Here is a 13868-nt window from a genome sequence, read left to right as displayed (position 1 = left end):
AGTACAACAGTATGCTTAGCTACTAAGCCGGGCAGTGGTGGCACACGCCTTTAATCCCAGCACTTGGGAGGCAGAGGCAGGCGGATTTCTGAGTTCGAGGCCAGCCTGGTCTATAGCGTGAGTTCCAGGACAGCCAAGGCTACACAGAGAAACCCTGTCTCGAAAAAAAAAAAAAAGAAGAAGAAGAAGAAGGTGGCACACGTGCTGCATCGCTGACGTCACAAGACAGTTGCCTATAAAACTAGACTTCTGAAAGCAGGGCTCCAGCTTCACTTTCTCACAGGTCACCATCCTCATCCGGGAGAGCAGTCATCTGAGCAACCTCTAAATCATGCTCGTACTGTGCTGCCAAAGCTGGGTCCATGACCACCTCAGGTGGAGCAAGAGCTGGCATGGCAACGAACTCCAAGTTAGCATCTCCAATGAGCTTTCTGGCGAGCCAGAGGAAAGGCTTCTCAATGTTGTGGTTACTTTTGGTAGAAATATCATAGTACCGAAGATTCTTCTTTCGGTGGAAGACAATAGATTTTGCCTTCACTTCCCTGTCTTTAATATCCACTTTGTTGCCACACAATACAACGGGGATATTTTCACACACGCGTACCAGATCTTTATGCCAGTTAGGTACGTTCTTGTAAGAAACTCTGGATGTTACGTCAAACATTATAATAGCACATTGGGCTTGGATGTAGTAGCCATCGCGCAGCCCCCCCCCCACCCCCGAACTTCTCCTGGCCGGCTGTGTCCCACACGTTGAATTTGATTGGTCCTCTGTTGGTATGGAAGGTGAGTGGGTGCACCTCCACTCCCAGGGTGGCTATATACTGCTTCTCAAACTCGCCCGTCAGATGGCGCTTCACGAACGTAGTCTTCCCAGTGCCTCCGTTTCCCACCAGGATGAGCTTGAACTGGACCTGCCGCTCTCCTGGGCGGCCATTGCTGCGATCCTTCCAGAAGAGTCTGTCCAACTGAAGCTGGAAAGATGGCGGAAGCGCCCATACTCGTGTTTTGTTTTTGTTTTTGTTTTGTTTTGTTTTTGTTTTTACCATGGCCTCTGTCATGGGGGTAGAGAACTCAGAACAATAAAATGAGTATTTTTCACATCTATACTCAGTGTCATGTATTTTTTCAAGCTTTAAGATGTTTTTTATTTAAAAAAAAAAAAAAGCCTTATCAGGTTTCTACATTACCAACCCATGGGAAAAACCTGTACTGGACTTTAAAGATGTGTTATGAGAACAAAAATTTCACCTATGTGAGAAAGAATGGTGAGTTACAAAGCAATGCCGTCATGACAGAAACAGTGTTTTGAAGCCAAGGACTAAATTAATTGGTGTGACTATTTTGACACATTATCCAGAAGCCACCTGCAACTATAAAATAAAAATAAAAAAAAAATCAATCTGTTCATCTAGTCAGATATAGTGGCTCATGCTTTCAGTCCCAGCATTCAGGAGGTGGAAGATCAGAGTTCAAAGTTACCCTCTACAACATATCAAGGCTGAGGCCAGCCAGCCTGGACTACGTGAAACCCTATCTCAATAAATAAATCAATAAATCAATAAATAAATCACATTCACTTATATAGTTTTAAAATGCACACACACAAAAATACCACTTGGGTTGACAATGTAACTACTGCTAGCTACTGGGATCTTTAAGAGATCAAAACATTGGGCTGGAGAGATGGCTCAGCAGTTAAAGAGTACACACTGCTCTTCCAGACATACTGAGTTCAATTCCCAGCAACCACATGGTGGCTCACAACCATCTGTAATGGGATCTGATGCCCTCTTCTGGGGGAACTAGGAGTTAGTGCCACCTCAAACTGGCAGTGAAGGCCATTTTAGGAGGCAGAGGCAGGTGGATTTCTGTGAGTTCATGGGCAATTGGTTTAGATAATGAGTTCCAAGCCAGGAAAAGCTACATAATGAGACTCTGTCTCTAAAAACAAAAACAAAAAAACCAAAATGAAATAAAACCAAAAAGAAACCTTAACAACCCTAGTTGAAAAAGCCCTGGAAGGGCGGAATTCCCAGGCCCACTTAAGAGGAAAATCCCACTTCAGACTCCTGCTCTAAAACCTGCTGACTCTGTGTGTTAGCCTGAGAGCTAAGGATGGGTTTTACATATTTACATGGTTAAGAGAAAAAAAATCAAAGACAGACCGTTTGGGGTTACACGAAAATGACATTAAATTCAAGTTTCAAAGTCCACAAATTTGGAACACAGTCTCCATTCTTTACCATTTGTAACACTTTGAAGTCTTGGTAGTTATACTGGAGACCATAGGAACCATAAAGCTTAACATATTTAATAATTGTACCTAAACAGTGTGTGACACTTGCTGTAAAAATCCATTCTACACACATTTTTGGAGACTCACTGTCTGAAATATTAAAATAAAGATATACTGGAAGGTAATAGCACATTTAGAACTAAGTATCAAATGTTTTCTAGAAGGCTACTTTGGTCTAAAACATACCCCTGTCTGCCTTTCAGACAGCCATCCAGGACCCTCCAGGCTTAAGCACCAGATTATCAAGGAAGATGGGCTTGCTGATAAATAATTATCCTAGAAACAACTTGTGTTAGAGACAAGGGCATTTGGAGGAGGAAGCTGCTAGTGTTACCTGGAAGGGGTCTACAGGCTAGCCTTACCAGGTAGCCCTGTAAGACAAGAACTCCTATCTTAGCCAGCAGGAGATTCCATAAAGTCAGGAATACAGATGGGCATACGTATTCCAGAAATAAAAACAAAGTAGGTGTGGCTGAACCTGAGGGGCAGACAGAGCCAGCGTGGAGCCTGGAGCCTGGAGACTGGCTGAGGATCACAGGAATAATTAACACCACCCACAGCTTTCCACGTGCCTGACACGAGTGCTTTCTATGTTAATTCATTCCATGATTGTAGTAGCGCTTGACCTGGATAGGTCTAGTTATTCATTAGTCTCACTTTATAGATGAGGACTCTGAGCCTCCAAAGCTCTATACTTCTCACCCTAAAAGAAGAGGAGTGATAGCGGTTGGCTCCAGACTATAATAATAATAATAATAATAATAATAATAACAGCAACAACAACACTAATAATTTTTTTCCTTTCAAGACAGGGTTTCTCTGTCTGTCTTAGAACTCACCCTGTAAACCAAGCTGTCTTTGAACTCACAAAGACCCTTTACCCCTGCCTCGTGAGTACTGGGATTAAAGGTCTGAGTCATTACCCCAATATGCATTCTTAACCAACATGCCATTTCTTACCTATTGTCCCTCATTGGCAGCAGTAGCTGGGAGGTAATGGCTCAACCTGTAATCCTGTCCTTCTGAATCACAATTTGCAAGGTCATCCTGGGCTACATACAGCAGGGCCCTGTCTCTAGAAACAAACAAGTAAGCAAAATAGTGTCCACAGGAAACAAGGAGTAGACATGAGCAAGTGAGGCATGTCTCAGGTCCTGGGACTGTCTGACTGTCTACTGTGAAGTAGTAAGGACTTCATTGGGGCTGTTGACATTGGAGACTCTTGAAGCTACCTCAGATAAACCAGAGGGCAGGCAATTGTTAGGTATGTTATAGACAATAAATCCCATAAAAATTAGATAAAGGAGACAAGGAAGATCCAGGCCTTATGACTTCAGTCAAGACCTTCAAGCCAGTCTTTTGGATTATGGAACAAAGAACTATAAAATCTACAAAAATCTTATAAATCTCCTCTGCTTGGTATATTCCTTCCCCCCACCCCCAAGACAGGGTTTCTCTGTGTAGCCCTGGCTGTCCTGGAACTCACTCTGTAGACCAGGCTGGCCTTGAACTCAGAAATCCGCCTGCCTCTGCCTCTCAGGCACTAGGATTAAAGGCGTGCGCTACTACTGCCCAGCCATGTGTCACCTCTTCTCTTCCCATACCAATACATTCTAATGTAAGTGATGGTGTAGTGTGTAAGTATGGTGTGTGTGCACTGTTCACTGGCCACAGGGAGATTCTTCTCTAAAGGTTTCTAAGGATCTTCCCATAGTATCTAACAGCTTGTTGCAGTTTGCATTTGGGGCGCCCCTGTACTGAAGGCTTGCTCCCCTATTGAAGCAGTGCACCTTGGGGGGAATGACTGTGAGAATTCCAGTCTGGTAGGTAGATTCATCCATTGGTGGGTGCACCATTGAATGAGCTATTGCTATTGGGAGGTGGTAGAAAGAGTGGAAAGTGGAACCTGATTGGAGGAAGTGGATCACTTCCAGACAGCTACCCCAGAAGGGTGTGTCTGATGGATTTCCCCCTATTTTGGTCTCCTTCCTCTACATCCAAGCACCACAAAGTTCTGCCTTAACTCAGGTGAAAATGGAACCAAAGGAGCCAGTTGACCTTGGACTGAAGCATCAGAACAAAGAGCCTAAACGCTTCTTTTTAAACAATTGTTTCTCAGGTGTTAGGTCTCTCAGCGACCCAAAGCTGTCATCTTGCAGCTGTCTCCGCTGTGTGATGCCTTACCTTAGTCTTTTCGTCTTTTCGGCCTTGGCCCTGTGGGTGTGCTCTTCACTTGCTACCAGAAATAGGATTACTAGGAGTGAGGAGCCGGAGTTGAATGAGGAAGAAGAGCTGGATGAGGGAAGCAGAAGGCAGTAAAAGCACAGTGATGTGATTTGGCTTCGTCCCTTTAGCAAGCAGTCCCCATCAACACATGCCCTGAAACAGCCATTGCCAGAGGTGACCCAATCTAGTGAGGGACACTGGGCTTTGGGGTTAGCAAACTTGCTTTGTTCCTTAGAATCTGCTGTGGGGACTTTTGACCCAGGCAACCTCCTACCTAGGAGAGTTCAGCTCTGCTCCAAGAATCACCCCAGCTGAGCTAGTTGATTGTTTACATCCTCTCCTGGAGGAGTGGGAAGGGTCACAAGACTGGAGCATCTAGCCACTCCCTACCATCTATTGTCTATAGTTCGGCCTTTAATTAAAAGTGCCCTGGGGGCTGGGGGCAGGGAACGAGACTAGAGTATACTAGCCTGGGAAAACTACAGACTACAGGAGCTCCATCTATGGTAGTTACTATTATCTTAGGCAAGCCGATTAAAGGTTTTTCAGGTGCGGGTCTTTTGGGGCAAGGGAGGACTCACACCCCTGTAAATAACCCCTACCTTGCTCTGAAGGGAAGCCCCGCCCACTCACCGGTTCCCCCAGAGGGTACTGAGGGCAGTCTACCTCAGGTAGGAGCTTAGAAGAGGTAGATGTTTATGGTTCTCCGTGGGAAGGAATTTTAGCAATATCTGCATTCCCCTGGACAGCTACAGGCTAACTCTTGGATGTTTCACTTCTCAGCTAGCCCAGTAGTAGTCTTCCGGGACTATGAAGAGTATAATGGGATAACAAACTCACACAGACTGCAGAAGTATGCAGAACTTGAGAGGGAATAGTTCTCCTTGTACACTGTGTTGGTGTTACGCTGTCAGAATTCTTTTATTCGTCTACCTGAGGTGGATTAGTTTACTGTTGATAGGAACAGGATTCTTACTTTGGTGACGAAAAATGGTCTAAAACAAAGACCAGTGTCACAACAATCAGAGTTTTATTCCTGGGGCCTACACCATGGCAGAAAGAGAACCGACTCCCAAAAGTTGTCCTCTGACCTCTACACACATGCTGTGACACATCCGCCCACACGTGTACATACGTGCACACGCATTATGTTTTTTAAAAGATTTATTTTTAATCTCACATGTCTGAGTGTTTGCCTTTGTGTATGTATGTGTGTACCACACGTGCCTCTGGTATCCCCTGAATGAGAAAAAGAAATTAAAAAAAAAAAGGAAAGGACATGCTGCTCCTAGGTATGGTGGAGGAGAAAGTTTATTATAGATAGAAAGGAGACACAGCCAGAGGCAGACACATCTGGGAGAGTCCAGATATGGTCATGACCCTGAACCACGTGGGGTGAGGGGAAGGGAGAGAGGGGGGACCAAATAAAGCAGCCAGGAGGCCAAAGGTGCAAAAGGATACAAAGACTAGGTAACCAGAGTGTCCGGATTGTATAGAGGAGAAGGGCCTCTGTGGGGAGGGCAGCCCAGCCCCGGGGCTGGAGAGTTCAGGGTAGAGGGCAGGGTATGCTAGCCAGACTCTGTAACAGGTGAGGACTGAGGGATTCTGGGAAAACCCAGAGGCCAGATCTGCTTTGATGTGTTAAATAGACACCTCAGCTGTTTGTCCCGGTTTGAAACTTAACACCAGCCAAAGCCAGAAGAGGGTGCCAAATCCTCCAAGAGCTGGAGTTGCAGATGGTTCACCAAGATCTTCTGCAACGGGCAGCCAGTACTCCTAATTGCTGAGCTCTCTCTCCAGCCTCCAATAAAATTTTAAAAGTTAAAAAAAATTAAAAAAAAAAAAGATTTAAAATGGACGCGGTGGCATAACGGGACACTAACGTGTCCTGTAGACTTTGAATGCACGAAGTCGATGGTGTGAATTAAACCTCGGGAAAAAGGCGTAGTACATCAAATGCTGTGGAGGGAAGGTAAGGAAGAGGGAGAGGAAGGAGACCTAGAGAAACCCAGGAGCAGCAGAGGCAAGATTGTGCGGGAAGGGTAGCCGTGGTATAGCTCTGCTCATCCTAAAGCTGCATCTTAATCCGAGCTCAACCTTCAGCAGGCCGGGACCTTGAAAAAGCTCCTTCACATCTGTGTGCTTTCTTTGCCTTGCGATATGAAAGGAAGGAGAAATGAAGTGAGAATGGGAATGTACCTCCTGATGACTTAAGTCTGCCGTTTGCCTCTTGGCTCGGCTTGGAGGAGGAGCAGAGAAAAGCCAGAGATAGGCAGAGCTCAGATATTTCCCTGGGCCTCTCCCTACCCGTCGTCCTGCTCTGCATCCTGCCCTCCCCTTGACCTCTAGGTCTTTGTTCAGCTTCCACCAACCTGGAAGTCTATGCTGCTGGACAGCGTGTGAGGCTCGGATAAGGTCAAGGTCACGAGGCAGCCCTGACCGGAGACACGCTGTGCGGAGTTATTCCATTTCTAGTACTTGGTAGACCTTGGGAAAGAAGCAGCTTGAGAAAACAAGAGGAAACCCACCACAACCTTCTTTATTACTCTCTAGTATCTACTTATAAAGAGAACATTCCCTCATTAGCGTTCAGTAGCATCTGTTAGGTATATGGTAGTAAGCCGCACTCGATTAACTACACACACTTTAATTTTTTATTGTGAGGAAGCACACATTTTTTCCCCCACCTTTGCCATTTTAGGCGAACCATGCAGTGGCCTTAATCTAGTAACATGGCTGTGCAACGGTCACTGTCATCCAGGTCTACAAAATAGTGAGACAGAACACATAACAAGCGCAGAGTCCCAATGTTCCTCTCCACAGCCTCTGACATTGGCGTGTACCGTGTAACTGCCGCTGGGCCTTTCTCGTCAATTTGATCTTAGCTGTTTGCTTTTGCTAAATGCAAGCTCAGCTTGAGGAGCTGGGCTAAAAGAACAGAGCATGGCTCTTCTGCAGGACACTTAGGTGCTTTGGCAGCTTGCAGGGTCAGTATCTCAATGTTTCATCCGTGAAGGCTTAAATCTCACTGACTGGGACAGGGAAGGCACAGTGCAGAGACAGGAACACAATGCTTCAATGCTTCCCAGGTTTGCTGTCTTCCAGCTCAATAGAATTCCCTTGTCCTACATCCCAGGGGCCACGTCACAGATCGAAACGTTATCATTAGAGAGTTCTCAAAATTCTCAGCGCAGACGGACAGCCAAGGATTCTTCCCAACACGATGCCAGGTGACACTTGCTACTTACTCCCTGCCAGGCTTTTTATTGAGCAAGAGATCCACATCTGGGCCCTGACAGTGACTTCAAAGGGTTTGCTCGATTTATAAGGGCAATTCCTTGCCTGGCAGTGGTGGCACACGCCTTTAATCCCAGCACTTCGGAAGCAGAGGCAGGAGGATTTCTGAGTTTGAGGCCAGCTTGGTCTACAGAGTGAGTCCAGGACGGCCAGGGCTACAAAGAGAAACCCTGTCTCGGAAAACAAACAAACAAACAAATAAGCAAAAATGATGTTGGTCCATTTTCTCACTCTGTAGAAGATGAAAATATGGAAGCTAAAAAAATATTTAGAATTTGCTTTGTTTTGTTTGTTTTGGTTTTTCTTTTTTTCAATATTTAAGTCTGGGATGCTTGAAAATAAAAGAAACTACAGGATTAGAGTACCATTTCTCAAACAACAAAGAGGCCAGTGAGGGGCTGGAGAAGGAGCTCCTGCCGCAGATTCAAAGAGGCCATAAACCAGGAGAATCACTTTCGTCCCACAGACTGGAGAATTCCATGATTTTCCCCAGAAACCCAAAAGAGGACAAAACCAAATACAACGCAAAACCTTTCCACCTCCAGTGTTCTGTCCTCTCTCCCTCTTCCCTCCCTCCTTCCTTCCCTCTCTCCCTCCTTCCCTCTCAGTCTTCTCTCTCCCTCCCTCCCAACTCCAACTTCACTACCTGCAAATGGCGCTCTGTGTTTTTAACCTTCATGTGAAGTCCTTGGGCGTCTCTTGTGTTTCTTCTGTGTTTTATTCACCTTAGAGCATACAGGAAATAGTCAAGAACAGAGACACAAGGAAGAACTGGGTACAGAGGCCCAGATTCTAACACAGGAAAGGAGTTAGGCAGAAGGGAGGAGGTGGTCTCTAAGGAGAGCCACCTTGTTCAGAGGGAAATGTAGGCTTTCGGAAGACTTACACTGTAGGTTCCTGAGGGAAGAAAGAAAGAAAGAAATTCCAAGGGAGATGCAATAAAATTTGGTGGTGATGGTGTTGTGAGAAACAGTTTCTCTCACTTTGTAACCCAGGCTAGCCTGTAACTCACTGTGTAGCGTGGGTTGGCTCACACTTGCAGCAGTCAGGCTGATGCAGCTTCCTGAGTGCTGGGATTATAGGTATGGAAGAAAACAACAAAACAAAACACATTTTTTATGGTAAGAGAAACAAGCATGGGAAAAAATTAAAGGGCAAGTAAGGAGTGTGCTAAGATTTTAAATTCTGAGCTAGATGTAATGAGGTGACAGATGGCTTGCCTAGCATGTAAGAGCCAGCATCTATCCAAACATCACGTTCTTCTACTCTCCTTACAGAAACTAGGGGTACAAATGACCATACATACATGCGCTGGCATCTTTTGTCAGATCAAACCATGGGCACATAGACAGAGGAATTTCAAAGTTAATGCTGTGGACATTCTGATAGTAGAATAAGATTCATAGAATGTTATTCACCCCCCATCTGATATTTAAAATTTATTAATTTTTAATGTGACTTCATCTATGCTCAAATTGGAAGCATGGTTTTTTGTTTTGGTTTGTTTTGGTTTGGCTTGGCTTGGTTTGGTTTGGGTTTTTCGAGACAGGGTTTCTCTGTGTAGCCCTGGCTGTCCTGGAACTCACTCTGTAGACCAGGCTGGCCTCGAACTCAAAAATCCACCTACCTCTGCTTCCTAAGTGCTGGGATTAAAGGCGTGTGCCACCACTGCCCATCTTGGAAGCATGTTTTATAGCTGTTCAAATGGTTGTGATCTCTGGGAGGGTTAAACTTTTACTTTAAACACACATGTAGTTTTTGCTTTCTAGCTCGTTTTATTTTCAAATACTCCACGCCTTTGCCATATGCCTACTTGATCTGTTGGTTTCTGAGAGATATGTTCCCAGGGACAGAGATTTGTAAGCTTCATTCTTTATGGTAATGAGATTTGCCCCCAATTTTTCTGAAAGCTTGCTATTGGAGCCTGAGGACCGATGGATGTTACATTTCTCTCAGTGGATTGTGACTTGTATGAATAGTAAAGTGTGTCTCCTTGTCTTTGGACTAAAATATTTTTGGACTTTAACATTGTTTTATTTTATGTGTATGAGGATCTGCCTGCGCGTATATATGTACAGCAAGCATGCAGTGCTGGAGAGGGCCAGTAGAGGGCCTCAGATTCCCCTGGATTCAGAGTTAGCAGTGAGTGGTGGTGCTGGGAATTGAACCAGGGTCCTCTGAAAGAGTAGCCAGTGCTTTTGACCACTGAGCCATCTCTCCAGACACTCCCTGACTTTTTAAATGATTTTTTTCTTGTATATTACTTTGTGGGGGGGCGTCAATTTTTTTTTATTCTTGATCTTGTTCTTTTTTCTTCTGCATCCAATTCGTTCATCACCATTTTCTTTTAAGTTGTTTCCATTTTTATTTTACATGCGTGAGTATTCGTCTGCATGCACACCATCTGTACCTGGTGCATGAAGAGAACAGGAAGAGGCTGGACCTTAAGTTAAAGAGAGTTGGATGTAACCATGTATGTGTTGGGAACTGAACCCAGATTCTCTGCAACAGCATCCAGGGCTCTTGATGACTGAGCCATCTTGCCAGCCCCTTTTATTACTACTTTACAATGCAGATTAAACCAGCAGTAAGAAAAACCTGTAATTTTAAAATTTTTAAACCTAAACAAAAGTTTCCTAGATCAACAGGACAGACTTTAGTTACAAAAGCAAACAAAAAAACTTCACAGATGTATAACTTGGAATTATAAAATTCACTTTTCAAGTGTAAAGTTGACTGTCTCTATGATCCATTTTTTTTAGATTTATTTATTTATTTACTATATTTAAATACATTGTAGCTGTCTTAAGACATTCCAGAAGATCCCATTACAGATGGTTGTGAGCCACCATGTGGCTGCTGGGATTTGAACTCAGGACCTTCAGAAGAGCAGTCAGTGCTCTTAACTGCTGAGCCATCTCTCCAACCCCTCTATGATCCATTTTAAAGCATCTTTATTCCTTGCTAAAATAGTAATGAATTGTGCTTCAGGCCTGAGTGTATATGGCCTTTCCCAGCTATAAACCCACAGATGCCTAAGAAGCTGAGAAAGGAAAGAATAGAGGGAAAAAACAATTCTAAGGAGCTTGTGTTATGTACACAGTGGAAAACTTTCTGCCATAAAAACGAATATTGGGGGCTGGTGAGACGGCTCAGCGGATAAGAGCACCGACTGCTCTTCAGACGGTCATGAGTTCAAATCCCAGCAACCACATGGTGGCTCACAACCACCCGTAATGAGTTCTGATGCCCTCTTCTGTTGCGTTTGAAGACAGCTACAGTGTATTACATATAATAAATAAATAAATCTTTTAAACAAACAAACAAACAAAAAAAAACGAATATTGAATGAGGCAGGCAGAGCTCTGTGAGTTTGAGGCAAGCCTGATCTACATGGCAGTTCTAGGTACAAGCTAAAGTACGTAATGAGGTCCTGCCTCAAAAAAGAAAAACCAGGAGACTCTGTACAACTGAAATAATCATTTTAAAAAGTGAACGAAGCCAGTCTCAGAAAGATAGATAATCATGTTTGCTTTACTACAGTTTCTAGATTTTATATGAATACTTTAAAAATCTTTGTAAACTATATCAGTATAGATATGGCTTGAAGGTAGAAGTGAAGTTGTCATGATTTATTTATTTATTTATTTATTTATTTATTTATTATTTTTCAACTTGACATACTCTTGAGTCCTATGGGAAGAGGAAATTTCAACTATGGAATTACCCCATCACACTGCCCAGTGGCCAGGACTGTCAGAGATTGTCTTGACTGATGATTGACATGGCCAAGGCCACTGTGGGCAGCACCATCCTTAGGCAAGTGTGCCTGGCCACCTTAGGAAAATCTAGATAACCGTGAGCCTGAGAATGAGCCAGAGCTAGTCAGTAATTAGCAGCTACCTCCATGGTTCTTGCTTTAATTCCTGCTTGAGTTCTTGTCCTGATTTCCCTCAAGAATGATTTTACCCCTGGCTGGGTAATCTGAAATCCCTCTTCAAATCTTCATTTCTGAAAAGCCATCTGTGGCTTACAGTCCCTTACCTTTCCACTCCTAGCCCAAGGTGGCTGCTTATCTTTCTGTCTTTATAGAGTCACCTCTCTTGGACACTTCATGAAATGGAATTACACAGCACTGATGGCTTTTAAACCTTCTTTCTCTTACTTCGTATGCCAGTTTTTAATCCATTCTTGCTGTATAATGTCCCACTGTGTGGAATCTGATATTGTACTTCCTGGTGAGCATTTGTGTTCTGCTTCTATTATAAATGATGACACATTTAAATACATGTCTGTAGTAAAGCATGTTTTCCATTTTCCTGGAGAGATCCCTAGAAGTGGAGCTGCTAGCTTCTGTGTCAATTCTGCTCAGCTCTCAGCAAACTGCCAAAGTGTTGGCCAGAGTTTGTAAGGTAGGGACCAGGTCTACTTTTAGGATGAAGTCATCCATCAGTCTGTTGTGCCTGTGGGCGGTGCTAACCAGGTGGTGTTGTGTTCACGCCCACTAAAGCGCAGAGTCATCCTGGGTCTGCCTTCCTGCTCAGAATGGAGCCCAGAGTGCTGTTTGTAAAGCAAGGCCCAGCCTGCAAACCCACACCTGTGGTGTCACCTAGAGCATCCTGGCTGCTGGGGCAAAGTCACAGAAATGACTCCACAGAGCTATCCCTCTGAGTCCAGGGTTCTGGGACATTGTTTCCCACGGTGAACACCCAAATCCACAGGTGCTCAAGTCTCTTGTTTGAAATGACAAGTACCTCCTTATGCCTTACGTCTATCCCGTGGTTACACCCCACTATTTATTATAAGTTACCTCTAAAAGCTTAATTCAATGTAAGTGCCACGAAAGTAGTTGTGATACTGTATTGTTTCTGGAATAAACTAACTAAATAAGGAAGAATAGTCTGTCATTTTTTACGGATACTTTATCCCTCTGTGCTAGAGATCAGATCCAAAGCCTTTCACATACTAGGCAAGTACTCTACCAATGGACTACCACTACTGTCCTGAGATGCGATTTTTTTTTTTTAAAGATTCATTTATTTTATTTTATGTGTATGGGTGTTTGCCTGCATTTATTTATTTACACCATGGGCATGCTTGGCACCTGGGGAGACAGAAGAGGGCATCACATCTCCAGAAACTAGAGTTACAGATGACTGTGAGCCACCGTGTAGGTGCTGACAACTGAACCTGGGTCCTCTGGAAGAGTAGCCAGTGTTCTTAATCACAGAAGCATCATTTCAGTTTCCCAGATGCAACTGTTTTTGTTGGTTTTGTTTTTGTTTTTTTCAAGACAGGGTTTCTCTGTGTAGCCCTGGCTGTCCTGGAACTCACTCTGTAGACCAGGCTGGCCTCGAACTCAGAGATCCGCCTGCCTCTGCCTCCTAAGTGCTGGGATTAAAGGCATGTGCCACCACTGCCCAGCCTGATCAAATATTTTTAATCTGTGGTTGTTTCATCTATGGAACCAGAAGACACAGAAGACCATCTGCATGGAGGCAGCGTCAGGAACATTGTGAATGAATGCCCACAAGAGGCTGTGGCAAAGGGATGGAGGAGCAGCTGATGGGGGGATTAAGAAGAACCAGATTAATGCCATATGCAGACCTGAAGGATGAGTCCTCGGTACTCAGGCCCAGACTCTGTGGAAGAAACAGCTGAAGGGAAAGACATACATGCTGTATGTCTTTGTTAGTCACAAACTTACACATTGAAGATCCCGGAGCTGGGTTCCATTGTCCCAGTACCCGCATTCAGTGATGCTTGCGGCTTTACCTGTGTTTTCTCTGAGTCGGGTAGGCCACCCTCACCATGCCCACTTTGAAAATGAAGAGCCATGTCAAAGTTTACAAAGTAACAAAGGAGGGCTGTCAGGACGGTTCAGTGGGTTAGGGGCTTACCGTATAACCCTAATGTCTTAGTCACTGTACTATCACTCTGAAGAGAAACGGTGACCAAGACAATTGTTAGAAAGCGTTTAATGGGAGGCCTACTTACAGCTTCAGGGTTTTACTTCAGTATCACTATGGCAGGAAGCATGGAGGCT

General features: G+C 44.3%; 1 pseudogene across 1 annotated transcript in view; it reads right to left on the bottom strand.

Annotated features, from left to right (window-relative positions):
- Nucleotides 1–206: 206 nt before the first annotated feature.
- The window catches only part of LOC116101436, a 41566-nt pseudogene continuing 27904 nt past the window's right edge, over nt 207–13868 (bottom strand). The window contains exon 2 of the transcript XR_004122836.1: nt 207–974. The product of XR_004122836.1 is annotated as a GTP-binding nuclear protein Ran-like (transcript). The remainder of the gene's footprint in view (nt 975–13868) is intronic.

This window comes from Mastomys coucha, unplaced genomic scaffold, assembly GCF_008632895.1.
Source record: "Mastomys coucha isolate ucsf_1 unplaced genomic scaffold, UCSF_Mcou_1 pScaffold21, whole genome shotgun sequence".
NCBI lineage: Eukaryota > Metazoa > Chordata > Mammalia > Rodentia > Muridae > Mastomys > Mastomys coucha.
The sequence above is the reverse complement of the archived record's forward strand: the minus strand, read 5'-3'. Positions and strand labels throughout refer to the sequence as shown.